The sequence below is a fragment of the Otolemur garnettii genome, unplaced genomic scaffold (genome assembly GCF_000181295.1).
Source record: "Otolemur garnettii isolate 467f Iridium unplaced genomic scaffold, OtoGar3 scaffold00001, whole genome shotgun sequence".
NCBI lineage: Eukaryota > Metazoa > Chordata > Mammalia > Primates > Galagidae > Otolemur > Otolemur garnettii.
In genome coordinates this window covers 28,795,573-28,804,642 of record NW_003852396.1, presented here as the reverse complement: position 1 = coordinate 28,804,642, position 9,070 = coordinate 28,795,573, and the positions used below count along the sequence as shown (strand labels likewise).

The following is a 9,070-nucleotide window of genomic DNA, read 5'->3' as shown; positions in this document are numbered from 1 at the left end:
AAAAAAAAAAAAGAAAGAAAAGAAAAGAAAAAGTTAAAGACAATCTAGCCAAGCCCTTTGCTTTGGAGATCACCCCAAAGCCCCTAAAGGTAAAGTAAACTATCCAATATCCCACAGTTAATTAGAACCAAACCATGATTAGACTCCAGGACTCTAAGAGCGTGCTAGGATACCTAGAATTCCCCCCTCCCTCCCAACACATTACCTGTCCTCTGGTACTCTACTTTCTCCTGGTTCTTTCTCTTCAATCTTCTCAACTTCTCAACTTCTTAGTGTTTCCATGATTTGGTGATCTGATTTCTACTCTAGCTATACACATTTCCTAGGTGATCACATCTACTCCATGAATTTATTAATGACTTCCAAATTTATTGCTCCAACTTGAACTCATCTAAATTTCTGGCTTGTATATCCAACTGCCTATTGACATCTCCTTTTGGTTGTCTAATAGCCATCTTAAAATGTAGTATGTCTAAAACTAAATGCCTGACCCCTCCCAACAAACCTACTCCTCAGTCTTTTCCATTTCTATAAATGACAACTCTAATCTCATAGTCACTAAAAGCAAAAACCTCACAATCGTCTCTTTTTTATTTATTCAAATTTTTTAGGACATTATTAAAATTTGCTTTAAATATTTTTTGAGGGAGGGGACACTGCACTTGGTTTCTCAATGAAGAGAAACATTTATATAGTAGCCTTTTATTTTTTACACCTATTATGCCATGAATTCATAGGGGATAGGTTCTAGTACCTTACACCCTTTTCTTTTCTTTTTATTTATTTATTTATTTTTTGGAGACAGACTCTCATTTTGTCGCCCTTGGTAGAGTGCCATGCTGTTATGGCTCACAACAATCTCAAACTCTTGAGCTCAAGTGATCCTCTTGCCTTAGCCTTAGCCTCCCAAGTAGCTAGGATTATAGACACCCACCAGAGTCCTCAGCTATTTTTAGAGACAGAGTCTCACTCTGGCTCAGTCTAGTCTGGAATGCCTAAGCTCAAGCAATCCACCTCCCTCAGCCTTCCAGAGTGCTTACACCCCTTTTTTGCTGGCTTTCACATGTGCTACGCAGTATGCTTCCTATGCCATGAATTCATAGGGAATAGGTTCCAGCAGCTCAGGCTCCTTTCCATTGGTTCTCAGAGAATGCGCTTCTCTGGGTGGAATAGGCTGGCACTTCAACTGAACCCACATACCTTTCTCTTTGGCCTACTTCCTTTTCTGACCATTTTCCTTCATGTGTTTCAGGAAGCTATCTCAGCTCTTAGAGTGCTTATATGCTCAATACAAATATCAATCCTCTTGGCAAGAATCTTGCCCTTAACTTGTTTGTTTACAACAATGCCAACAGCATGCTGGGAAACACTGTAGGAGGCTTCTAGTTTTGCCATGGTAACATTTGTGTGGCATGCCTTTTTTGAACAGTAAACATTCCCTTGATGACTACAGTTATCATCTTTCTTATAGATTCACATGTATGTGGCCAAAGGAAAAACTCCATGTTTTCTAAAAGGCCTAAAGAACATATATCAGGTGACTCTCCTCTTTCTCTTTGTGCTCATCATCTTGGTGAATTACTGGGAGATGTCATCTGCGACCAAAAGGCTTTTTATTCAATTTTTTGTATTGACAGGGATCTTGCTATGTTGCTCAGGCTGGTCTTGAACTCCTGGCCTCAAGTTCTGCCTCAATCTCCCAAAATGATGTTGGGATTACAAGTCTCACCCACTGCATCTGGCCAGCCTCAGAATCTTTTCTGACTAGTTTCTTACTTTCATAATCTTCATCTAATCTATCAGAAAATTCTATCAGCTCTCAAAACATACCCTGATGCTAACCATTTCTTACCACTTCTACTACCACTACCCTGGCTCAAGCCTTTATTATCATCACTCTTTAACTGCTGTAGCAGCTTCCTATCTGAACTCCTGCTCTGCCCTTGCCATCTGGCTATCCTATCTCTCTCTTTTTCCAGAAGCCAAAATAATTCTTTTAAATTTAATTTAGAACATGTCATTCCACTCTGTTCAAAATCCTACAATGACTTCTCATTTCATTCACAGTAAAATACAAAGTCATTATCATAACCTACAAGACATCATGCAATCTAGTTCTACCTTCTTCTTCCTATCTGATCTTACTACTTAACACTAGCTCCTCCTCCTTGCTCAATGCTGCAGTAAAATTAAATTTTAGCATCAATTGATTTTAGCATCAATTTTAGCACCAAGCACAATCCCACCTCAAGGACTTAGAATTTAACAGCTGTCTCTGTCTAAAGCATTATTTCCTAGAACTATCACTGTGACTTGCTCCTTTATTTCATTAAGATTATCTGGTGCAATGGCTCACACCTGTAATCCTAGCACACTGGACAGCTGAGGCAGGTGGACTGCTTGAGCAATCAGGAGTTCAAGGCCAGCCTGAGCAATAACAAGACTCCATGTCTACTAAAAAATATAAAAACTGAGGCAAGAGGATCACTTGGGCCCAAGAACTTGAGGTTGCTGTGAGCTATAATGCCACTGCACTCTAGTCAGGGTGCCAGAGTGAGACTTTGTCTCCAAAAAAAAAAAAAATCTCTACTCAACTTTTACCTCATCAGAGAGAGTCCTAGGCTAACTGATTATATCTAAAATAGCTCCTTCCCTATCAATCACTCCCTTTCCCCATACCCTGCCTGATTTTTTTATATCTACTAAAACACAATTAAAAACAAAGATTTTATTTTATTCACAGTTATATCCCTATCTAGTGCCAAAATCAAACTCTAAATCCTCTATAAACAATCAATTTCAGACATTAATTGTTCTTTAACTGTATTTTAAGTTTTCATTTGGTCTTTGCCTAAACAGACTAAATATTATTTAAAAACCACCCCTTTTCTATATATCCTAAGCACTTTCAACTTAATATGCATTTTTTTCCTAAGAAAAGGAAAGAATGGTAAGATGAAACCATATTTTTTCCTCTGGAACTCCCTTATAATTAACTAAAATCAGTATCAATTAAGTACCTTTGCTTCAGAATACCACCCTACTAAAAGATATTACTGAATTGGGTAGTAAAGCATAAAAAAGGAGATACATAAAAATAACAACAAGATGGGCAACAAGCTCATGAGAAGCTGCTCAGCAACATTAGCCATCAGGGAAACGCAAATCAAACCAAAATGAAATATCCTTTCACATTTATTAGGTTGGCTAAAGTCAAAAAGACAATAAGCAGTTGCAAGGATATTGAGAAATTAGTACTTTCATACATTGCTGATGGCAATTTAAACGGGTACAATCACTTTGAAAAACAATCTGGGGTTCCTCAGAATGTTAAGGATAGAGTTACTACATTATCTAGCAATTCCGCTGCTAGGTATATACCCAGGAGAAATAAGAAACCTATGTCCACATAAAAACATGTTTGCAGGCTCGGCGCCTATAGCTCAACCGGCTAAGGCGCCAGCCACGTACACCTAAGGTGGCGGGTTCGAATCCCCAGCCTGGACCCGCCAAACAACAATGACGGCTGCAACCAAAAATAGCCGGGCATTGTGGCGGGTGCCTGTGGTCCCAGCTACTTGGGAGGCGGAGGCAGGAGACTCGCTTGAGCCCAGGAGTTGGAGGTTGCTGTGAGCTGTAATGCCACGGCACTCTGCCCAGGGGGACAGCTTGAGGCTCTGTCTCAAAAAAAAAAAAAAAAAAAAATGTTTGCATATATTCATAACAACATTACTGATAATAGCTAAAAGTGGAAACACCCCCAACTATCCACCCAACTGATCAATGAATAAATAAAATCTGGAATATCCACACAATGGAATATTCTGCAATAAAAAGGAATAAAATACTGACACATGCTACAAAATCGATGAACTTTGAAAATATTATGCTAAAGGAAAAAAGCCAGTCACAAAAAGCCACAAATTATTTGATTTCATTTATGTGAAATGTCCCAAATAGGCAAATCTATTGCAGAAAATAGATTAATGGTTGCCTAGGGCTGGTGGAGGTAGTATAAATAGGGGGTGACTGCTAAAGATTCTACGTTTCTAAAGAGGTAATGAAAATTTCCTAAAATTGACTCTGATGATGACTGCACATCTCTGAATATACTTAAAAGCTGCTGAACTGTACAAAATGGGTGAACTGTATGGTATGTGAATAATATTTTAACTTTTAAAATGCAATCTGGGGCTATTTTGGATTCCATTAACAGTATTCTTCCCACTCACATTCAACTTAACATTCATTGAATGCTACATATTCTCACCTTGTTTATTTTACTTAACATAACCAAAAAGCCTATCACAGCAGAGTTATCAATTCACTCATTTTGCAGGTAAGAGACCTATATCTCATAGAAACTAAATAATTTAAGGTCTCTAGAAAGTTATCAGAACTAAGAATTAATTCTGCAGTATCTCAATTTAGGCTCTTTCTCAGCTTTCTCCCCTACTTCTTACTAGTGAGTATAATTTGAATATAATTAAGACCTGGCTAAAGCACTTATTCATAAAAACTTCCATGAATTAATTTATGAATTAATAAACCAAAGATTAAGATAATAAGAATACAGATTTTTTAACCACAGATTAAGAGAACAATTACCAAAGCTGTAAATCATAAAATCCAATATTCCTACATTTAATTATCTGGTTAGTAGCACTCTGCTACATAAAAAAAGGGGACTAGGTATGATCCCCAAGTTCACCTAGGTGAAAAATAAAGAAAAAAAAAGTACACCAGCAAACCAAGAGTCATGGACACTTCAGACTGATTTACAACTGACTAGCCAATCTTAAAACAAGACAGTTTCTCAGTAACACTGTTGAAACATACCTATTAAAAAGTTAGCTATGATGAGGAAGTTTTTTAGGATGATGGAACTATTTTGTACCTTGACCGTGGTGGTGGTTACACAAATTATGCTTGTGTTAAAATTCACAGGCTTATTGAAAATAAACTGTTGTCAAAAACTGCATATTAAAAAATAAGCTACATACAACAAAATAAATCAAATTAAAAATGGACAAAAAACTTGAACAGATATTTCTCCAAAGAAGATACATAAATAAGAATTAAGTATACAAAAGAAGCACAATTATCACTAATAATTAAAGAAATGCAAATAAAAAGATGCACCTCACATCCATTAGGATAGCTAGCATGAAAAAAATAAGACAAAAGAGAAAATAACGAGTATTGGTAAGGATGCAGAGAAACTGGGAACCCTGTGCATTGTTAGTAGAAATGTAAAGTGCTACAGTCACTATTGAAATAAGGTGGAAGTTCCTCAAAATATTACAAACAACCCAGGTACAGTGTCTTGCACCTACATCCCCAACTACTCAGAATGCTAAGGCAGGAGGATCACTTGAGTATGAAGTTGTAATGAATGTGCTATTTTCATGCCTGTGAATCACGTCTGTGAATAGCCATTACACTCCAACCTGGGTAATATACAGAAACCCGTCTTTTAAGAAATTGTGGTATATACAAGCCATGAAATATTATTTAGCCTTTAAGAAGAAAGAAATCCTACCACATGCTATACCATGGATGAATCTTGACGTTATAACAAGTGTAGTAACCCAGTCACAGAAAATCAACAATTACATGGTTTTACTTACAAGAAGTATCCAAAGTACCCACTCATAGAAACAGAAAGTAAATTGTGGTTGCTAGGAGTCAGGCAGAGAGAGAAAGGGAGTTATTGTTCAACCGGTATATAGTTTCAGTTCTGCAAGAAAAGGTTCTAGAAATTTGTTACGCAGTGATGTGAATGTAGTTAACACTATTGATCTGTACACTTAAAAATGGTTAAGATAGTAACCATTTATGTTGTGCGTATATGATTATAATTTAGAAATAAGGAAGCAAAGAAGCAAACTGGACACGTACGGTAATGATGGTAAAATGATGATAATAATAATAGCTAATATTTACTGAGTGCTTACTATAATCAAGCATATTATCTTACTCACCTGTGGCCATAATCCTGTAAAGTAGGGGACTTTCTGGATTTCTGTTTTACAAATGTGAAGTCTGAGCCTAGAAAATTCAAACCACTTGCTCCACATCACAGAGCTAGTAACAGAAACTGAATTTAAATTCAGGCAGGCTCACTCCAAAACCCAGGCAGCCCTTCCCCACTATACTATACCATAAAATACATATATAATACTATAGATGGAAGTGGATAGCTACTCGGCCCAGACCTGACAATGTAAGCTTTCAATTGAAGAGAGCCACTTTAGATGCAGGCACACTGTATACCCAATGTAGCTGATTAGAAGAACTTGGAAATATCAAGACTGTTCTTATAAAAAAAAAATGTATACATATTGCCAGACATGGTGGCTCACACCTTTAATCCTAGCACTCTGGGAGCCAATGAGCTCAACAGTTCAAGATGAGCCTGAGCAAGCAAGAGACCAGCCTCTACTAAAAATAGAAAAATTAGCCAACTATGGTGGTAGGCACCTGTAGTCCCAGCCACCAGGGAGGCTAAGGCAGGAGTCCTCCTCCTGCTTGAACCCAGGAGTATAAAGTTGCTATGACCTAAGCCAGGAGTCCTCAAACTTTTTAAACAGGGGGCCAGTTCACTGTCTCTCAGACCGATGGAGGGCCAGACTGCAGGCCCTGGGATGAGTCAGCTGCTAAGCAGGACAGGCAGTGGTGGCAAAAACACCTGGCAGGCCAGATAAATGTCCTACGCGGGCCATAGTTCGAGGACGCCTGACCTAACCTGAGGCCATGGCACTCTAGCCCAGGCTACACAGTGAGACTCTGTCTCAAAAAAAAAAAAAAAAAAAACAACTGTACCCTCAATGAATCCCCAAAAAGAAAAAAAAAGAAAAGAAATGCAAAGAAGGCTCTTTCTCCCTGGCTGCCTGACGATCGCCCGCCATCATGAACAACACAGTAACTATCTGGACCAGGAAGTTCATGACTAACTGACTACTTCAGGGGAAACAAATGGTCACTGATGTCCTTCACCCTGGGAAGGCAACAGTACCAAAGACAGAAATTAGAGAAAAACTAGCCAAGATGTACAAGACCACACCTGATGTCATCTTTGTATTTGGATTCAGAACTCACTTTGGTGGTGGGAAGACAACGGGCTTTGGCATGATTTACGATTCCTTGGATTATGCAAAGAAAAATGAACCCAAACATAGACTTGCAAGGCATGGCCTGTATGAGAAGAAAAAGACATCAAGAAAGCAGCGAAAGGAACGCAAGAACAGAATGAAGAAAGTCAGGGGCACCGCAAAGGCTAATGCAGGTGCTGGCAAAAAGTGAGCTGGAGATTGGATAACAGGCGAAGGAGTAAAGACTCTATAGTGATTTTATCTGCAGCCATTGTATAGATTTTTCACAAGAAGATTAATAAAGACTTTTCATGTGAAAAAAAAAAGAAATGCAAAGAAGAATAGGAAAAAAAAAAGGAAAGAAAGGAAAGAAAGGAAAAGAAAAAAATATACAGTTGTATAATTTAGCTGGTCCCATAGTAATCTCCTTTTGGAACTATGGCCCAAGCCATCCCCTATAAGAAAGAGCAAACTAATATTAGCTCCAATTTATCACTCAGGCAGGACACAAAGACATCTTCACAGACCACAGCTCCAGCTGCCCAATTTCAATATTACCTTCTAATACTGCCAGATGCAAGACCACCATCCTCCCTTGTTGGCACTCTGGACTTCTGAGAAGGTTTAATATTTGCTCTAGGCAAAGGTCTCTCCCCTTCAGCCAAAGGTTCTGCAGAAACACCCTCTAGACCTCCACCCCACAAATAGATGCTAGAACTTACTCCATGCACAGCACTACACAAATCTTCCTCTTGTTTTTATTTGACTTCTTTATTCCTTCATTACATTGTTTAATTATCTGAAAATCAAAAACTTTAAAAAAATTTAAAAAGAATACACTAAGCCAAAACAGGGGCCTAAGGAGGAACCTGGGAATGTTTCAGAGGAATATGGAACTAACTTTCTGCATAATTATTCCCTAATATTCAAGGAAGGTCAGTGAAAGCTCCTCAGCATCAGTTCCCTTCTCCCCTGTAGTTTCTACCAAATCAACATAAATACTAAATAATAAATGCATTTGTTAGCTACATTTATTATACTCTCCATTTTTCTTTGCAAAATGTCTTAGTCTTAGGCAGCGTCTGTGGCTCGGTGAGTAGGGTGCCAGCCCCCTATACTGAGGGTGGCAGGTTCAAACCTGGCCCTGGTCAAACTGCAACAAAAAAATAGCTGGGTGTTCTGGCAGGGATCTGATGTAGTCCCAGCTACTCGGGAGGCTGAGGCAAGAGAATCGCCTAAGCCCAAGAGCTGGAGGTTGCTGTGAGCTGTGATGCCACGGCATTCTACAAAGGGCAACTAAGTGAGACTCTGTCTCTTAAAAAAAAAAAAAAATTCTTAGTCTTTCCAGGAATTTGGAAGGTGCCTATATCATCATCCATTTTTCCACCCACAACTCTTATAAATATCCACGCACACAAAGTGCTATGCATCTGCAGGCCATCTTTCCAAATACATCTATTCAAGAACTCTAAGCCTATGCCAACCATGAACCCACTGCACCCTAAGTATGTCCTGCATTCCTAGTTTAGTACTTTTGTCACCAAAGACACACCACGAGACTGACCACCACGAAATCTAGGTTTACCTAAGTGCCATCCTTTAAACAATTCAAATCCAATCTATTATATTTTATAAAGTCAATCATAACTGTTCTAGACCACAAGCTCATTTCCTTTCCTGACTTAAAGTAGTAATATTCGGCTCAGAGCCTGTGGCTCAAGTGGCTAAGGTGCCAGCCACATACACCTAAGGTCGCCACTTTAGGTTTGGATGGTTTGAATCCAGCCCAGGCCCACCTAACAACAATGATGGTTGCAACCAAAAAAAATAGCCAGGCGTTGTGGTGGGCACCTGTGGTCCCAGCTACTTGGGAGGTAGAGACAGGAGACTTGTTTGAGCCCAGGAGTTGGAGGTTGCTGTGAGCTGTGATGCCATAGCACTCTACTCAGGGGGACAGCTTGAGGCTCTGTCTCAAA

At 38.9% G+C, this 9,070-nt stretch overlaps 1 protein-coding gene and 2 pseudogenes across 2 annotated transcripts in view; 1 reads left to right on the top strand and 2 right to left on the bottom strand.

Moving 5' to 3' along the window:
* Positions 1-9,070, bottom strand: part of FAM168A (family with sequence similarity 168 member A) — a 209,902-nt gene that overhangs the window by 147,671 nt on the left and 53,161 nt on the right. The window lies entirely within an intron of this gene.
* On the bottom strand, positions 1,074-1,648 carry LOC111723190 (annotated as a pseudogene).
* On the top strand, positions 6,898-7,414 carry LOC111723220 (annotated as a pseudogene). Its single transcript, XR_002771808.1, has one exon. The product of XR_002771808.1 is annotated as a 40S ribosomal protein S24 pseudogene (transcript).